Source organism: Petaurus breviceps, unplaced genomic scaffold (assembly GCF_028583685.1).
Source record: "Petaurus breviceps papuanus isolate PSGF00001 unplaced genomic scaffold, PetGlider_PUasm1.0 38, whole genome shotgun sequence".
In the NCBI taxonomy this organism is placed as follows: Eukaryota; Metazoa; Chordata; class Mammalia; order Diprotodontia; family Petauridae; genus Petaurus; species Petaurus breviceps.
The window spans coordinates 46,361,390-46,381,463 of NW_027186304.1; positions in this window are offsets into that span (position 1 = coordinate 46,361,390).

Genomic DNA, 20,074 nt, shown 5'->3' on the forward strand with positions numbered 1-20,074 from the left:
CCAGACCCCTGCAACAACAGCACTGTCCTTCACCAGTGGACAGTATTCACTCTCTGTCTGCAGGACAGTCTCAGGAGCTCTTAGCCAACAGCAAGGTTCCAGGACTTCTTCAACAAAAGGACTGTCTTTCACCAGTGGACAACTCTGGCAAAACAACATCAAAACAGGGAGGCCGGGAAGGCGTGGCTGCAGACACAGGGCAGGAAGGGGCCTGATCAACTCCGAGGGCAAGTCTTCCCACCAACCACAAGGTCCACTACCAGGCCTATCACCAAAGGGCTGGGACTGGGAAGAGCAAGGTAAGAAGCAAAGACAGGGGCCCCTATATTGGACAGCAAACACTCCTGGGGCTACCACTTCATAGCCCAGAAATCTTAAAAAAAAAAAAGCCCCTTTCAGGACCTCCAAAGACGAGGATGACAGAGTGAACCCCACTTGCTCCAAACCCCCCCTCTGACCCTGAAAATATAGTAACTATTGTCCAGGGCAAAACCCTCTACAGTAAAGGCTTGGGATCCTAGAGAAAGGGCATGGTTAGGACCCTGCCTCAAAATGGATAGAAAGCAGACTACAAAAACAAAGACTCTAGAGTCCTACTATCCTCAGAGGGAGGAACCAACCTCAGAGGGAGACAATGTGGACTCCACACCCACAGCTGAAACTTCAACAGGGAATGGATCCCAAGCACAGAAGGCTCTCCTAGATGAGATCAAAAGGAACTTTGAAAGTAAAATGAGAGAGATAGAAGAGAAAATGAATAATTCTCTCAAAACGAAAATAGCAGAATTCGAAAAGCATTATAATGAGGAAAACATCTCTCTAAAAAGAAAAGTGTATGATATGGAAAAGGAGTTTCAAAAATTAACCAAGGAAAATGATTTGCTAAAAACCAGAATTAAACAAATGGAAACAAATAACTCTATGAGGAACCAAGAAGTAGCCAAGCAAAACAACAAAAATGAAAAATTAGAAAAAGAGGTAAAATACCTCAAAGAAAAAATAACTGACCTGGAAAACAGATCCAGGAGAGATAATCTGAGAATCATAGGCCTTCCAGAAAATTATGATGAAAAAATGAGCCTGGACAACATTCTCCAAGAGCTCGTTAAGGAAAACTGCCCTGAGATACTTGAACCTGAGGGGAAAATAGAAATCGACAGAATCCACCGGATACCTGCTGTAAGAGATCCCAAACAGAAAAATCCTCGAAATGTTGTGGCCAAGTTCCAGAACTACCAGATAAAAGAGAAAATGCTTCAAACGGCCAGAAACAAACAATTCAAATATCGAGGGTCCACAGTGAGGATTGCACAGGATTTGTCAGCCTCCACACTGAAAGATCGGAGGCAGTGGAATACAATTTTCAGGAAGGCAAAACAGCTTGGATTACAACCAAGGATCACATACCCAGTGAGACTGAGCGTATTCTTCCAGGCAAAGAGATGGTCATTCAATGATATAACAGAGTTCCAGACCTTCTTGATAAAAAAGCCAGAACTCAATGGAAAATTCAACCTCCAATTACGAGAAGCAACAGTAACTTAGAAAGGTAAACAAGGAGAACACACATCATTTTAGAGGGAAAGAAGGGAGGGAGAGGAGCTTCGCATGAGATCTGTTCCTGTCATTCTTGATGCGAAGAAAAAATAGCATACCTCATTAAGTATAACAATATCCTACAGGTAGTAGGAGGGGGAAAGGGTTACAAAGTTGGGGGGAGTGGTTTGTAGAGAGGGAAGTAGTGAGGGGAAAAAGGGAGGAAAAGGGAGGGGGGGCAAAAAGGGAACACTGAGGGAGGCGGTGGTCAAAAGGAAAACAATTAAGGGGGGGGAAGGGAGAAGGGAGGAAAAATATGAACATTAACAGGGGCAGGAATAGGATAAGAGGAAAGAAAGAGATAACAATCATAACTGTAAATGTGAATGGAATGAACTCTCCTATAAAATGGAGATGGATAGAAGAATGGATTAGAAATCATAATCCTACAATATGCTGTTTACAAGAAACACATCTGAAACAGAGGGATACACACAAGGTAAAGGTAAAAGGTTGGAGTAAAATATATCATGCCTCAGCTAAAGTAAAAAAAGCAGGGCTAGCAATCCTTATCTCAGATAAAGCCAATGCAAAAATTGACCTAATTAAAAGAGATAAGGAAGGAAACTATATCCTGTTAAAAGGCACCATCGAGAATGAAGCAATATCACTACTTAACATACATGCACCAAGTGGTGTAGCTTCCAAATTCCTAGAGGTGAAGGTAAAGGAATTAGAGGAAGAAATAGATAGCAAAACTATACTAGTGGGAGACATTAATCTCCCCCTATCTGAACTTGATAAATCCAACTTCAAAATAAACAAGAAAGAAGTTAAGGAGGTGAACAGGATTTTAGAGAGGATAGGTATGATATATCTCTGGAGAAAACTGAATGGGGATAAAAAGGAATATACTTTCTTCTCAGTGGTTCATGGCACATACTCAAAAATTGACCATGTTCTAGGGCATAAAAACCTCACAATTCTATGCAGTAAGGCAGAAATATTAAATGCATCGTTCTCAGATCATGATGCAATAAAAATTATATGCAATAAAGGGCCAGGGAAACACAGACTAAAAACTAACTGGAAATTAAACAATTTAATCCTAAAGAATGAGTGGGTCAAACAAGAAATTATAGAAACAATCAGTAATTTCTTTCAAGAGAATGATAATAATGAGACAACATACCAAAATCTGTGGGATGCATTAAAGACAGTTCTTAGGGGAAGTTTTATATCCCTGAGTGCATACGTGATTAAATTAGAGAAAAAGGAGCTCAATGAATTGGGCATGCAATTAAAAAACCTAGAAAAAGAACAAATTCAAAATCCCCAATTAAATATTAAACTAGAAATATTGAAGACTAAAGGAGAAATTAATAAAATCGAAATTAAGAAAACTATTGAACTAATAAATAAAACCAATAGCTGGTTTTATGAAAAAACCAACAAAATTAATAGACCCTTAGTCAATATGATAAAAAAAAGAAAGAAGAAAACCAAATTATGAGTATCAAAAATTAAAAGGGTGAATCTACCTCCAATGAAGAGGAAATCAAAACAATAATTAGGAATTATTTTTCCCAATTGTATGCACATAAATTTGACAATCTTAGGGAAATGGATGAGTATTTAGAAACATACAAGTTGCCCAGATTAACTGAAGAGGAAGTAAGTTACTTAAATAATCCCATCTCAGAAAAAGAAATTGAACAAGCCATCAGTCACCTCCCTAGGAAAAAATCTCCAGGGCCAGATGGATTCACTAGTGAATTCTATCAAACATTTAAAGAACAATTGATTCCAATACTCTACAAATTATTTGGGAAAATTAGTGAAGAAGGAGTGCTACCAAATTCTTTTTATGACACAAATATGGTACTGATACCTAAATCAGGAAGAGATAAAACAGAGAAAGAAAATTATAGACCAATCTCCCTCATGAATATAGATGCAAAAATTCTAAATAAAATACTAGCCAAAAGACTACAACAACTTATCTCAAGAATAATACACTTTGATCAGGTAGGATTTATTCCAGGAATGCAAGGATGGTTTAATATTAGGAAAACCATCAGTGTAATTGATCATATCAACAATAAAACTAGCAGAAAACACATGATCATCTCAACAGATGCAGAAAAGGCTTTTGACAAAATACAACATCCATTCCTATTAAAAACATTAGAAAGTATAGGAATAAATGGAGCCTTCCTTAAAATAATAGGTAGCATCTATTTAAAGCCATCAGCAAGTATTATATGTAATGGGGAGAAGCTGGAAGCATTTCCCATAAGATCAGGGGTGAAACAAGGGTATCCACTATCACCCCTCTTATTCAATCTGGTACTAGAAATGTGAGCAGTAGCAATTAGAGAAGAAAAAGAAATCAAAGGAATCAAGTTAGGCAAAGAAGAGACCAAGCTATCACTCTTTGCAGATGATATGATGATATACTTAGAGAATCCTAGAGAATCAAGTAAAAAACTGCTTGAGACAATAAATAAATTTGGCAAAGTTGCAGGATATAAAATAAACCCACATAAATCCTCGGCATTCCTATATATTTCCAATGAAATTCGACAGCAAGAAGTAGAAAGAGAAATCCCATTTAAAGTTACTGTAGACATTATAAAATATTTGGGAATCTACCTGCCAAAACAAACCAGGACCTGTATGATAATAACTACAAAACACTTTTCACACAAATAAAGTCATATCTAACTAATTGGAAAAATATCAATTGCTCATGGCTGGATCGAGCTAATACAATAAAAATGACAATTTTACCTAAATTAAGTTACATATTTAGTGCCATACCAATTAATTTACCAAAAAACTACTTTATAGAGTTAGAAAAAATAGTAACAAAATTCATATGGAAGAATAAATGGTCCAGAATATCAAGGGAATTAATGAAAAAAAATGCTAGGGAAGGTGGAATAGCTTTACCAGATTTCAATCTGTACTATAAAGCAGCAGTCATCAAAACTACCTGGTACTGGCTTAGAAATAGAGAAGTGGATCAATGGAATAGATTAGGCACACGAGATTCAGAAGTCAATGACTATAGTAATGTATTGTTTGATAAACCCCCAGACCCTGGTTTTTGGGATAAGAACTCACTATTTGACAAAAACTGCTGGGAAAACTGGAATATAATATGGCAGAAACTGGACATAGACCATTATCTAACATCATATACCAAAATCAAGTCTAAATGGGTTCATGATCTAGGTATAAAGGTTGATACTGTAAGCAGTCTGCTAAAACAAGGAATAGTTTACCTATCGGACTTGTGGAGAGGAAATGACTTTATGACGAAACAGGAATTAGAGAACATTATAAAATGTAAAATGGATAATTTTGACTACATGAAATTGAAAAGTTTCTGTACAAATAAAGCCAATGTAACCGAGATTAAAAGAGAGGTGGGAAATTGGGAAAGAATCTTTACAACCTATGTCTCTGACAAAGGACTCATCTCTAAAATATACAGAGAATTGAGTCAAATGTATAAGAATACAAGTCATTCCCCAATTGATAAATGGTCAAAGGATATGAACAGGCAGTTTTCAGAGAAAGAAATTAAAGCTATCTATAAGCACATGAAGAAATGCTCTAATTCACTATTGATTAGAGAAATGCAAATCAAAACAACTCTGAGGTACCACATCTCACAGTCAGATTGGCTAAGATGACAAAACAGGAAAATGACAAATGCTGGAGAGGATGTGGGCAAACTGGAACACTAATGCATTGTTGGTGGAGTTGTGAACTGATCCAGTCTTTCTGGAGAGCAATCTGGAATTATGCCCAAAAGGCTATAAATACTTTCATACCCTTTGATCCAGCAATACCACTCCTAGGGTTATATCCCAAAGAGATCATAGAAATGGGAGAAAGACCCATATGTACAAAAATGTTTATAGCAGCTCTTTTTGTTGTGGCAAAGAATTGGAAATTAAGGGGGTGCCCATCAATTGGGGAATGGCTGAACAAGTTGTGGTATATGCATGTTATGGAATACTATTGCGCTATAAGAAATGGGGAGCAGGCGGTCTTCATATTTACCTGGAGAGGCTTAAAAGAACTGATGCTGAGTGAGAAGAGTAGAACCAGGAGGAATTTATACACAATTACAGATACAACGTATGTGTGATGACCAACTTTGATAGACTGGACTCTTCTCAAAAATGCAGGGATATAAGTCAATCCCAAAAGACGCATGATGGAGAGAAAAACGTGCATCCAGAGAAAGAACTAGAAAGAACTAAATTTATATCCAGGTGGAAGCAAAATACCTGATCTTTTTCGTTCTCTTATTTGATTTTATGTTCTCTTTACCATTTTTCATTCCAGCTGGTACAATCCATCCTTATAACCTGACCATTGTATAATGTGAAAGTATTTACAGATCCTATACTTGATAATAAGCCGCCATGGGGGGGGGAGACAAAATGTGAAATTCAAGGAATTGTGGAATTGAATCCTGCAAACTAAAAGAAAACAAAGAAATTAACAAATTAAAGTTTAATAAAAAAAAACCATCAAAACAGACAGACAAAGCACCAGCAAAACAGCCATGTCTCCTCAGTCCTTGGCAGCTCAGGGGGCAGGTCTCAAAAGTCCAGGGCAATTCAAAGTGGCCCCCAGCAATTCTCTCAGTCTCTCTCTGCCTCCACGTGGTGCTGCTTCCAAAAAGTTCTTCTGCCTCTCTCTTGTCTCTCCAAATCTATGTCACCAGCTCCTCCTACTTCGTGTCTCTCTTTTCACATCAACAAGTCCATCGCACAGGTGCGATTAACAAGCTCTGGGTTTTAACACAATCAATTTGAAAACCAAGCCAATACAGGGGAATCTTTATATTCCATTACTATCACTCACCTGCATCCCAAAAATTTTGGTATACTGCCTCTTTAATGAAATTATTGTTTTTATGATTTGCTCTTTGAACAAATACTTAAAGCAAATTCATTCATTCTTCAAGATTAGAATATTTAGTTTCAAGTTAATTTTTAACATGTACTTCCAAGGTACTTTAGTGAAAGTAATTTTTATTGCATTTCTGTATAAAAAAGGGAGTATAGTAAATAGTTATGCTTTTCTGCATTTGGTTGCCAGATTTTTATGCCTTAATACATGGTCAATTTTTTTGTGAAGGTTCTATTAGAAACTGAGAAAAAGATATGATTTTTCCATTTCCATTCAATTTTCTCCAGAGGTCTATCATATCTCACTTTTCGAAAATCCTAGTCACTCCTTTAACTTCTTTCTTGTTTATTTTATGGTTCAATTTATTTAGATTTGAGAGGGGAAAGTTGAGATCTCCCACTAGTAAATTTTTACTGTCAAATTGCTGTTATAACTAATTTAACATTTCCTTTAAGAATTTGGATACTCTGCCACTTGTTGCATATATGTTTAGTATTGATATTACTTCTTTGCCTATGGTTATTTTAGCAAGATGTAATTTACCTGATTATCTCTTTTAAGTAAATCTATTTTTGCTTTTGATTTGTCTGATATCATGATTGCTAACTCTGCCTGTTCTATCTCAGTTAAAGCATAATGTATTCTGCTCCAGTTCCTCATTTAAACTCTTTGTGTGGCTACGTGTTTTTTTTTTTTTAATAAAACCATATTGGTAGATTCTGGTTTCTAATTAATTCTGTTACTCACTCTTGTTCTATGGGTGAGCTTATCCCTTTCACATTCACAGGTATAATTCCTAAATAATTGTGTATTTCCCTCTATCCTATCTTCTTCTGTTCATTCTCTCTCTCTCTCTCTCTCTCTCTCTCTCTCTCTCTCTCTCTCTCTCTCTCTCTCTCTCTCTCTCTCTCTCTCTTTCTCCTCCTCTACCTACTTCTTCTGACCAGTGCTTTCCTTAATCTACTCTCCTTATAACCCCCAAATTTTTCTTAGCCCCTTTTCCTTCTATTTCACTATTTTCTAAGATTAATTTTATAGCAACTAACATATACTCTTCCCTGTTTGAGCAAGTACAGGTAAGAGAGAGTTTCAAATGTTGCCCACTCCTTCGATTTCTCCATCAGTGTAAAAATAATTTTTAGTGTGCCTCTTTAATGTGAGAACATTTTCCATACTCTTCATGTCCTTTCCTTCTTCTCCCTTCTTTGTAATTCCTCCACTTTTCTTCTGAGATAATTTAAACCAAAACCACCACCTCTTTTCAAGCAGACTTTGTCTAACGGCGCTAACAATAATAAAGTTCTTGAGGGTTAGATATATCATCCTCTCTTTTGGGAATACAAACATATTAACCTAAATAAGTTCCTCATGATTTCTCCCTCAGGTTTTACCTATTTTTATGCCTCTCTTGAATAATGTGATTGAATGTCAGATTTCCTATTCAGCTCTGGATTTCATCAAGAATGTCTGAAAATTCCTATTTTCATTAAATATCCATTTTTTCCCATTGACAGAGTATATACAGTTTTGCCAGGTAGATTGTTATTGGCTATAATCCTCAATGTTTTAGCTTTCAAAATATTATATTCTAAGAACTCTGATTCTTTATTGTTGTAGCCTTCATCCTGGCTATCGTTGCATGGTATTTTAATTTTTTCTTGTTGTTTGCCATGTTTTCTTCTTGAATTCAGAACTCTATAATTTGGCTATAATATTTCTATGATTTTTCACTTCCACATCTTTTTCAGGAAGGGATCAATCTGAATTTTTATTTTACTATCCACTTTTGTGGAATTGTGGTACTTTTCTTGAAATATAACATCTATATACTTTCTTTTTATCATGACTTTCAGGTAACCTAATAATCCTTAAATTATCTCTCCACAATAAATTATCTCTCCTCAATGTATTTTCCAGTCCAGTGTTTTGTTTTGTTTTGTTTTTCCCTTGATAAGATATTGTATATTTTTATCTAATACTTTATTTTTACTTTGTTTTATTGTTTCTTGATGCCTTGTGGAGTCGTTTATTTCATTTTGCCAAATTCTGCTTTTTAATGAGTTATATCTATTAGTGAAGTTTGTACCTATTTCTCCATTTGACCAATTTTCCTTTATAAGGTGCTATTTTCTTCAATGCTTTTTGTTTCTCTTTAACCAAGCTGTAAATTCTTTTTATATTTTCTCTTAAATTGTGTTTATTTTCCCATTTTTTCCTTTATAACTCCTAATTGATTTTTAAAATCACATTTTGTTTCTTTTAATGTCTTTTAACTTTTCTAGGAATTTTTTGGGACTTTTTATCTAAACTGCATTTTCTTTGATGCTTTGCTTTTAGACATTTTCATATTGTTATATGTTTCTAAGTTTCTGTCTTATGTTTTCCTGTTGGCAAAGTAGGTTTTTACAGACTTGCTCATCTTTCCAGTATAATTCATGACTTTGACCTTCAAGTTAGAGGTGAGTTGTCACATCTAGGAATTAACAGTGGGGTATATCAGACTATAGCAAGCCAATTCATGGTGAACAACTTTCCAAGTCTCAGTGAGTTTAAATTTGAAGCATAATATTAGGACATCTAATTATTCTTTTTTTTTTGCCTACATTTTGGGCCACTATGTGTTGATATCTAAGGAGGTATTTTAATATTTACTCCTTTTCAGGTTTAGTCTCCTATGAATGTTTGGGTATTTCAGCTACTAGTCTTTCTTCTCCTTTGAGGAAATTCCTCTGGGGACCTAAGTTTAAGGATATGTACAGGAAATTTACTCTCTTCAATACTTTTTAGCTTAAAAAAAACTTTTGATTAGATTTCCAGACCACCTGGTAAAGGCATTCTTACCAGGTATTGTTAATTGTGAGACTATTTTTTATTGTTATTTTAAATTAATTAATTTATCTTTTAGTTTTCAACATTCATTTCCACAAGATTTTGAGTCCTAAATTATCTCCCTAACCCAAGATGATATGAATCCTGATGATCCCTTCCCCCAGTTTGCCCTCCCTTCTATCCTATCCCCTCTATTGTACCCTTCTCCCTTATTTTCTTGTAGGGCAAAAGAGATTCCTATACTTCATTGCCTATATATTTTATTTCCCATTCACATGTAAAAACTATTTTTAACATTTGTTTTTAAAACTTTGAGTTACAAATTCTCTCCCTTCTTCCTTCCCCATCCACCCTCATCAAGAAGGCAAGAAATTAAATATAGGTTATACATGTGTAGTTACTCAAAAAACTTCCATAATAGTCATGTTGTGAAAGACTAACAATATTTCCCTCGATTATCTTCCACCCACTACTTATTCATTTTTCTCCTTTGACCCTGTCTCTTTTCAAAAGTATTTGCTTGTAACTACCCCTTCACCCAAACTTCCCCTCCTTCTATCCTTCCCCCAACCCTCTGCTCCTTGTCCCTTACTTTCCTGTAGGGTAATATACCCAACTGAGTGGGTATCTTATTCCCTACTTAAGCCAAATCTGGTGAGAGTAACGTTCACTCATTCGCTCCACCCTGCCCCTTAACCCCCTACACAGTAAAACCTTTTTCTTGCCTCTTTTATATGAAATAATTTATCCCATTCTATCTCTACTATATATATATTCCTCTCTTACCCCTTAATTTTATTTTTAGATATCATCCCTTCATATTCAACTCACCCTGTACCCTCTATCTATCTCCATATATATTATATACAATATACATATATATGTGTGTGTGTATGTGCATATAGATATATATCTATACACACACACACACAAACATTTTTTCCAATGACAATAATACTGAGAAAAATTTCATGGGTTACAAATATCATTTTTCCTTGTAGGAATGTAAACAGTTAAACTTTCATAAGTCCCTAATGATTTCTCTTTCCTGTTTACCTGCCCATGCTTCTTTTGAGTCTTGTATTTGAAAGCCAAATTTTCTCTTCAACTCTGGTCTTTTCAGCAATAATGTTTGAAAGTCCTCTATTTCATTGAATATCCTTTGCCCCTCAAGTATTATACTCAGTTTTGCTGGGTAGGTGATTCTTAGTTATAAACCCAGCTCCTCTAACCTCCAGAATATCATATGCCAAGTCCTCTCATCCCTTAGTGTAGAAACTGCTTGACCTTGTGTTATCCTGATTCTTTCTGGCTGCTTGTAATATATTCTCCTTGACCTAGGAACCCTACAATATTCCTAGAAGTTTTCATTTTTGGATCTCTTTCAAGAGGCAATTAGTGCATTCTTTCCATTTATATTTTACCTTCTGGTTCTAGAATATCAGCACAGTTTTCCTTGATAATTTCTTAAAACATGATGTCTAGTCTCTTTTTTTGATCATGGCTTTCAGGTAATCCAATAATTTTTAAATTATCACCCCTGGATCTATTTTCCAGGTCAGTGGTTTTTCCAATGAGATATTTCACATTACCTTCTATTTTTTTATTCTTTCAGTTCTATTTTATAATTCCTTGATTTCTCATAAAGTCATTAGCTTCCATTTGCTCCATTCTAATTTTGAGAGAATTATTTTCTTCAGTGAGCTTTTGGACGTTCTTTTCTAGATGGTAAATTCTGCTTTTTAAGGCATTCTTCTCTTTGTGTGTGTGTGTGTGTGTGTTTTATCTCTTTTGCCATTTGAGTACGTCTATTATTTCAGGTGTTATTTTCTTCAGTATTTTTAGGATCTCCTTTTAGCTTCTGGCTCATTTTTCATTATTTTCTTGCATCACTCCTATTTCTCTTCCCAATTTTTCTTCTTCTCTTACTTGATTTTAAAAATCCTCTTTGAGCTCTTCTATGGCCTGCAACCAGTTCATATTTTTATTGGATTCTTTTTATGCAGGAGCTTTGAATTTGTTGCCTTCTTCTGGTTGTATATTATAATCCTCTTTGTCACCAAAGTAAGATTCTATACTTTGACATTTTTATGCTATTTACTCATCTTCCCAGCCAAATACTTGACTTTCTAGCTCTTTGTGAGAGTAGGACTCTGCTTCCAGTGTGGGTGGAGATGGGGGTGGGTGTATTTTCTTAGACTTCAGGGGTTTTGTATCAGCTGCTCCATCCACCACCCTCTGTGGGCCCAGAGCTCAGGAAGCAGCAGCTGGTGCTGCTGCCACTGCTACTTCCACTGCTCCTGCCACCACCACCTCTACTGCCCCAGGGTTGGGGCTGGGACTGAGCCAGAGAGTGCTTCTTTTTTACCTAGGTCCCACAGAGGTTTACCATTGACCTTCTATGCTTTATTTAAGATTTGAGGCTTCAGACGTCTGGAAACTACCACAACTGTCAGTGTTTTATTGCCCTGAGTCCTGCTCCAGCCCTGTCTGTGCCAACATGGCCCACACCAGCCTGTGTTCATCTCCAAGCCTGGTGTGATATACCCTTCCTGTCTACCTTATCTTCCAAGTTGTCTTAGGTTGGAAATTTGCTTCAATCTGTCATTGGCTTCTGTACCTCTAGATTTGTTTACAGTCATTTTTATGGGTATTAGGAAGGGTTTGGGAAGATTTCAAGCAAGTACCTATTCTTCTTCCACCATCTTTGCTCTGCCACCCAGTGTAATACATTTCCAACCAACTTTCACTTTAGAATATCATTGAAGCTATTATGCAGAAATACAAACCATATTTTTATAGTACTTAATATTATTTTTAATGTTTTCATGAATGATGTTTAATCTTTCCCAATTACATGTAAAAAGATTTTTAAAAATTTAAGTTCCAAATTCTCTCCCTTCCTTTTCCCTCTCCCTAAGATGGTAAACAATTTGGTAGAGGTGATACATGTATATTCATGGAAAATATATTTTCATGTTTTTTTTGTTATAAAAGAAAACAGAGCAAAAACACCCACCACAAAAAAAATAAAATGAAACAATTGTATGCTTCAGTTTGCATATACACTCCATCAGTTCTTTCTCTGGAGGTAGATAGCATTTTTCATCATAAGTCCTTTGCAATTGTCTTTAATCACTGTATTTCTGAGAATAGCTGTCACTCATAGTTCATCATCATACAATATTGCTGTTACTATGTAAAATGTTCTCCTAATTCAGCTCACTTTATTTTGTATTAGTTAATGTAAGTTTTTTTTTCCTAGATTTTTCTGAAATCATCCATCTCATCATTTACTATAGTACAATGGTATTCCATCACAAACATAAACCACAGCTTGTTCAGTCATTCCCCAGCTAATGGACCTACCCTCAATTTCAAATTCTTTGCCACCACTAAAAGTGGTATTATAAATATTTTTTCCACCATTAGGTCCTTTTCCCTTTTTAAAGATATCTTTGGGATACAGATGTGGTAGGGGTATTGTAGCTCTTTGAGTGTAGTCCCAAATTGCTTTCAAGAATGGTTAGATCAGAATTCCACCAAGAGTCCATTAGTGTCCCAATTTCCCTACGTACCCTCCAATATTTTTCATATTTCTGTCATATTAGCTGATCGCATAGGTACCATTGAATTTGCATTTATTCAATAGTGATTTGGAGCATTTTTTCCTAAGACTGCAGATAACTTTGATTTCTTCATCTGAAAATTGCCTGTTCATATAATTTGATTATTTATCAATTAGGGAATGACTTGTATTCTTACAAATTTGACTCAATTCTCTATATGTTTGTGAAATAAAAACTTTATCAGGGACAATTGCTATAAAAATTTTTCTCCAGGTATATGTTTTTCTTACAATTTTTGTTACATTGGTTTTGTTTGTGAAAAAAAAAGCTTTTTATTTTAATATAATAAAAATTTTCTGTCCTGTAGACATCTTAAACTCAATATGGACAAAACAAAACTCATTATCTTTTCCCCCAAACCTCTCAATCATTCTACCTTCCCTATTACTGCAGAGGGAAATATCATCCTTCTAATACCTCAGGCTCACAATCTAGGAGTCAACCTGAATTCCTCACTATCTCTAATTCAATTACCCCATGTCCATTATGTTGCTATGGATTTCACCTTTGCCATATCTCTTCAGTATGCTCCCCTACTCCTCTGACACTGCTACCATTCCATGGCAAGCTTTTATCATGTCAAACCTGGGCTATTGCAATAGCCTGCTGGTGGGTCTGCCTGTCTCAAGTCTCTCCTCACTCCAATCCATACTCTATTAATGCACTAAAGTGATGTTCCTAAACCACAGGTCTTATCATGTTATCATGGCTGGTATGCACTTGCTTCTCTGTTCTATAGATTATCATGGTTTCCTTTAAGTCTCAGCTAACATTCCAACTTTCTGAAAGAAGCACTCTCCAACCTCTCAATTCTAGTGTCTTCCCTCTGGTAAATATTTCCTATTTATTTTTTATCCTGTATATAGCTTGCTTTGTACATATTTGTTACCATGTTGTCTCCCACATTAGATTGTAAACTTTCTGAGAATAAGAACTCTTTCCCTTTTTTTTTTTTAATCTCCAGTACTTAGTACAGTGCTTGGCACAGAGCAGGAATTTAACAAATACTCATTGACTGACAAAACCTAAAAGTTTTTTATGCATAATTTTTTTTCTTAGAGATCTGATTGTTAAACTTTTATCAGAAAATCACTATCCCTTTTCCAATTTGGTTTTGTCTTTCCTTCCATTAAACTCTTGCTTCCTGTTTATTTTTAGGAACTTTCCATTCTCCAGAATACCCTGGGTTTTAGAGAACATTCTTCAATTCCCTTCACCTTCTCTTCTTTGAGGGAGGTAAGGCATCCATGGAACACAGTTAGCATTTTCTTAAATATGGTAAAAAAAAAAAAACCATTTAATATTGGATAAAAGTTTTGGTAATTTCTCCTATTTTTCATAATGGCTGAGATTAAAAGTACAGCTTCTTAAACTACTTGTGTGAGTTTATTTACATTTCAAGGACTTTATCATCAGGTTAAAACTTTTCAAAGTCAATTTTCACCTTGGGATAACTTTACTTGGCTCTACTTCCTTTCCTTTGTCTCAAGAACTCCACAGCCACAGCCAAAAATATATCCCCTTCAGTTTTGTACCAGTCTCCTCTCTTTTTCACTAATTATATCCATCAACTGGTCTACCCTATCAATTTACCAAACCTACCATATATTCCACTTAACCTTATCCACTTACCTTGTCTTGTCTTGTCACCTGGCTTCTCCATGTTGTTTTTGATCCAACCTCTTTAGATTCTATTTCCCAATCCTTCTTGTTCCTCCTTAATTGATTTAATTTTATATACAATATATATTTATAAATTTTGTACAATTTCATGCAATGCTTTTAAAATCTTCTTTATATGTCCTCTATTCAGATTCCCCTTAACCAGGGAGTAGAATGTGCAACAATGTCTTTGCCAGGTTTTATTCTTTAGTTTTTTCTCAGTTTCTCCAACTTTTCTGCAAATTTATTCCCCCCAAACAAATATACTTATCTAGTAAAAGCCATTTCAGGTCCCCTATGTGATTTTCTTTTCCATCTCCTTTGGTCAAAATCCTGTTTTTCTATTTCTTCTCTTACAATCCCTCCAAACAAAGACATCTATATTTTTGGATAATCTTTACTTACTCATTTTTAAAGAACTGCTTTTACTCTCAATCAAATAAATGAATGTCTTTATGTATGAAATTAAAACATTTTTGTTTTCCTTTTGTTGTGTCTAACCCTTCATGACCCCATATGGGATTTTCCTGGCAAAGATACTGCAATGATTTGCAATTTCTTTCTTCAATGGATTTAAAGAAATAGAGGTTAAGTGATTTACCCAGGGTCACACAGATAGTGATTATCTGAGGCTAGATTTAAAGTCAGGTCTTCCTAACTACAAGCCCAGTGTTCTATCCACTGAGTCATATAGCTGTCTCTAAAACCCAATAGATTTTGTTATTTTTAAACTTAGCTGATATAAAACATTGGGGGAGGGCACCATCATTAAAATGGACCACTATCTCTGGTTTCCATTAGCCATGCAACATCCTTCCCTCTTCCACTCCAAATAGGATGTAGTCTTTGTAATTTACTATAAAAACTAATTTTCAAAACAATTCTAATAAAAGGAAGATTTTCTATCATGAAATGACAACATTTTCAAAATATTGACATGGATAAGTCCTTGATTATGGCAGGTAATGAAGAAATTACCTTCCTTCTTTGTTAAAAGAATGGTAACCCCTAATGGAGAATAGACAATATGTGCATCTATGGACTTAGGAAGCAGATGTTGTCATGGGGATAGTCCGAGCTACTCAACAGCAATTCTTCCTATTACTACAATTTAGTGGATATGGCAATAGTCTAGTTCTAAATTCAGGGGCATCTTCTTTTTTCTCACCTTTCATGTGTTAATTCTTTCAGATAAAGGAATGTTTTGTTTTGTTTTTGTCCATCAAAGAATACTGTGTTTTCAAACTTTGCTTAAAAGCATCCCTCAATATTTCTGAGAAGAATCTCTTCAGATCCTTATTTTCCTGCTTTCTCAATAGATACAATGCTGATCCTTGAAACAGTTGGTATAATAAATAGACCAAGAATTAGTCATCAAAGGGGGAAAATAGCACAATTTTTTTTATTTAGAAACTTAAAAATACTTGGTCCTGTACAAATGTGTCTCAAGCAATTGCTTTTTGATAGAGAGAAATTAACACATGTAAACTGCAGTGCAGGTCCCTTGCTAGGAGGCCCAGTGCATAAACTAAACAATAAGGTCCCTTTTCATGGTATTTTTTGTTGTCTTTTTGAAGTATAGCATTATCTTTTAAGCATAAATGCAGTATCTTGTGGAATGATCCCACATCAAAAAAGCCCCAAAGTACAGAAGGTGAACCCTTGCTTCACTTTTATGCTGAAGAAAAAAAAGATCTCCTGTTGGGTTTTCAGAGACAAGAAAGAAATGGCAATGCTTTGTTCACCTGGGTTTGTTCTAATTCCAAAAGACTAAAGGCTTTGGTTTTATAGATTCAATGTTCCTATTTTGCTGTCTTTCCTGAGTGGCCACTGTGCAGGGCTGGAATGCAGGGTGGCTGTCCCAAAACTTATTTAGATTGGAAAAGCTCACTATTTAATTAGTCTCACTCTCTTCAGCAACAAGATTGTGATTAGTTGGTGATATCATTATGTTGGGGAAATTGTAAATAATCAATCCTGCTCTTCCCCCTCTACCTACAGAATGACTTGGAGTGGAAAACTAGGATTACACATATTGCTGAACAGAAAATTATGATTTTTTAAAAAATTGGTATCACCAATTTTGATTGAATGTCGTGCCTGTAAAATAGTAAGCATTTCAAAATTGCTTATTCATTAGTTGATTTTTTTCTTATTTGGCATATTAATAAAAACCACCAGTCTTTCACATCTGATCTTAGAGTCTATACTGAACTATTCCCAGGGGAAATGTTATTGATTTTAGGCATAATGTTTCATAATAGAAATCAGAAAACCCATGGGCATTATGTCAGTGATGTGGGGATAATAACATTGACGCCAGTTATCCTGAACTTGTACCCTCAGTTTCTGATAGTTTGGAGAAAACAATCAAATTACATATTTCTATTTCTTTTTCCCTTTGATAATAATGTTACACTATTGATCTATAAGGTACCTCAGTCAGGTAGCCCTTAAATATTTAATGAGCACTAACTATGTGCCAGGCTCTGTCCTAAGAGTTAGAGTTACAAATTCCCCCCAAAAAAAGACAATCCCTGCCTTCAAGGAGCTTACATCCAATTTGTGAAGACAAGACAAAGGTAAGAGTTAGAGAAGGAAAGGAAAAGTACCTCGTATGGAGGCACGATGGAGAAATCTGAAGGAGGAGTGCAGACTTGTGAGAAATGAATAAATGGCTTTTTTGACAGAAGCCCTCTGCTATATCCTCAAATCAGAAATATATCCAGAAAAGAAGGTAGTGATGTGAGGCCATTTAGTTCAATCAGAACACTTTGCAAATGATGAATTGGAGAGCTAGAGAGACAAATTTAACACAAGCAGTGATACAGCTGAGATTAGAACAAAAATCTCCCTATTCATAGTTCTGTTGGTGCTCCTTTCAGGATTACCAGTTTTAGTTCTAATATCACATGAAGTTATAAAGACTTAGGTCATATGATCCTAAAGAGAAAAGTTGGGTATTAGGTAAGGTTGGAAGAAAAAGCAAAATTATATAAATTTGTTTAGTGAACAGTGGTTGGAAAGCAAGTTTAATTCAATCTAACCCCAAAGAAGTCTTCTGATGATGTTTGCCAAGGAGACGGCAAAATTATGTTATTTAATTTAACACCTTTAGAAAAATAGATGATATTAGCTCTAGCCATTAGCCCTCGAGACAGCTTCACCTTGTGCTTAGAGGACTGGTCCTGAAGTCAGGAAGGCATGGATTTAAATCATGCTTCTGACACTTGCTGCTTGTATAACCTTAAAGAAGGCACTAAACTTATTTGAACTTCTGTTTTCTCATCTGTAAAACTGGAATGAATGAATGATTGAATGAAGGAATGAAAAGATAAATACTATATGTAAGACACTGTGATAAATGTTGTTACTTCAAATACAGACAAACATTCACATATCTTAAGAAGTTTGCTTTGTAAAGGGTGGTTTGAAGGCTCAATGAGATGATATAGAGAAAAGCAACTTACAGAATTTAAAGGGTTATGTCTTTAAACTCCAGTTGCTATGATCATGCTATATGGTTTCTGGGAAGAAGAATGAGGAGCCATTTATTCATTTTCTCTCTCTAGGGAAGTCAGAGCAGAGGTTATATAACTTTTGTTTCATTTTTAAAAAGTACTTTACTTATTAACTACAGAGACTGAAGACAACTCTGAAGAGGGACTTCCTATTCAGTTTCACCAAGAATCTTTACAAAATCTAAGATAAATAAAAGAGGAGAACTTTATGTATGAGGGAAATTATCATTTATCCATGTGAATCCTTTCCAATCGCTAATCATTTGTACTTCCCTTAGTTCAGCAGTTCTTAAATGTGTGTGAGTGGATGCACATGCGTTTGTGTGTGTGTGTGTGTGTGTGTGTGTGTGTGATGGACACCTATGGCAGACTGGTAAAACAGATGGACCATTTCTCACAATAATATTTTTAAATGCACAAAGTGAAATGGTGGGATAGAAAGTAACAGTAGAGTGGCTCAGCCAAACCCCTCAAAAAAAAAAAGTAAGAAAAGAAAAACTCCAATCAGATCTAGAAAATGCAGCAGACCAAATCTGGATGTGAAAATCTAAGAAAAAGTAACAATGATTCATTTTTTTCCAGGTCAGTTTGGTATAGGGGGTCAGAGAGTGCTGTGGACACTGGGAAGGTCTGTCTAGGGCTAATATAGGGAAGAATCCAGCACCCATAAAAAGCCTGTGTATCAGAAAAAAAAAGAGATTACAGACCCATATCTAGGTACAACAATGGGAATCAGTGCTATCTGGAGGCTTTGTCACTCACTACTCACAGATCCAGAACTGACCGAGGAAGACAGCTACATATATTAATGGTGCTCCAGGTTAAGGAGAGGCTATCTGTAGGTAATGGGTGGTCAGAAAGTTTAGAACAAGCAGCAGCAGTAAGATTCAGATCCTATGGAATAGAGTAGGGTCTCAGTCAGGCCCAGTCTGAAACCTATGGGAAAAAAATCAGGAAAGGAATGCAAAACCAAATTGATTCTCCTAACTCTCAATCAGCAGAGCTTTCCAGCTAGCTAAGAGCAGCTGAATCCAGGTGTTCAGATCCAAACCAAGGTCAGGAGCCGGCAGAGCTAAAACCAGAGGGAAGCAATTAGATTTTGCCCTTGATCGGACCAACTGAGTGTCATGGAAAGCTTGCAGGTGCCCATCCTGATCTGTCCCTGAGATCCTAGAAGAAAACAATACTAAACATCCCAAGCAAGCAGCAACATGACAAATGCAGACCTTCCCTCCAGATGTACAAAAAGCCTATGTCCAACACCTACAAAATTAGGAAACTGCTTGAAAGAATGAGCAAACTAATTTTAAAAAATATTCTACCATAAAGTACTTTTATGGAAGCTGAGATACTCAAAAACTAAAAATATATGCAAGTAAACCTCAAAGAAGATCACAATTTGGGCACAAATTCACTAGAATTCTCTGATGATATAAATCAGAAGGTTTTTTGAGACTATTTTTAGAAATGAAATGAGTGCTAAGAATATGGAAAAGGAATGAGAATTGTAGAAAAATGAATTGGAATGGGAATTAATACAAAATATCCAAATCTTATCCAATCAACAAATTCCTTGAAAATTAGACTGGACCAAATGAAAACCAATAATATCAGGAGATGATAAATACTAAAACAAAATCAGAAGACTAAAAAAAAGAATATGTAAACTATCTCAGAGCATAAACAACTGATCTACAAAACAGATTGAGAAGAAAAAACAATAATCATTGGACTACTTTAATTTCATGACAAAAACAAAACTAAAAAAGCTTAGATACCTTATTTCAAGACATCTTTTTCTTAATGCTAATTGGTCTTAAAATCGAAGGGCAAAATGCAGATAGATAAATTACAAAGGTCATGTCATGAAAAAGAAAATTAATTTAAAAAATTTTAAATTAATTAAAAATTTAATTTAATTTAATTTAAAAATTAAGTTTAAATTAAAATTTTAATTAA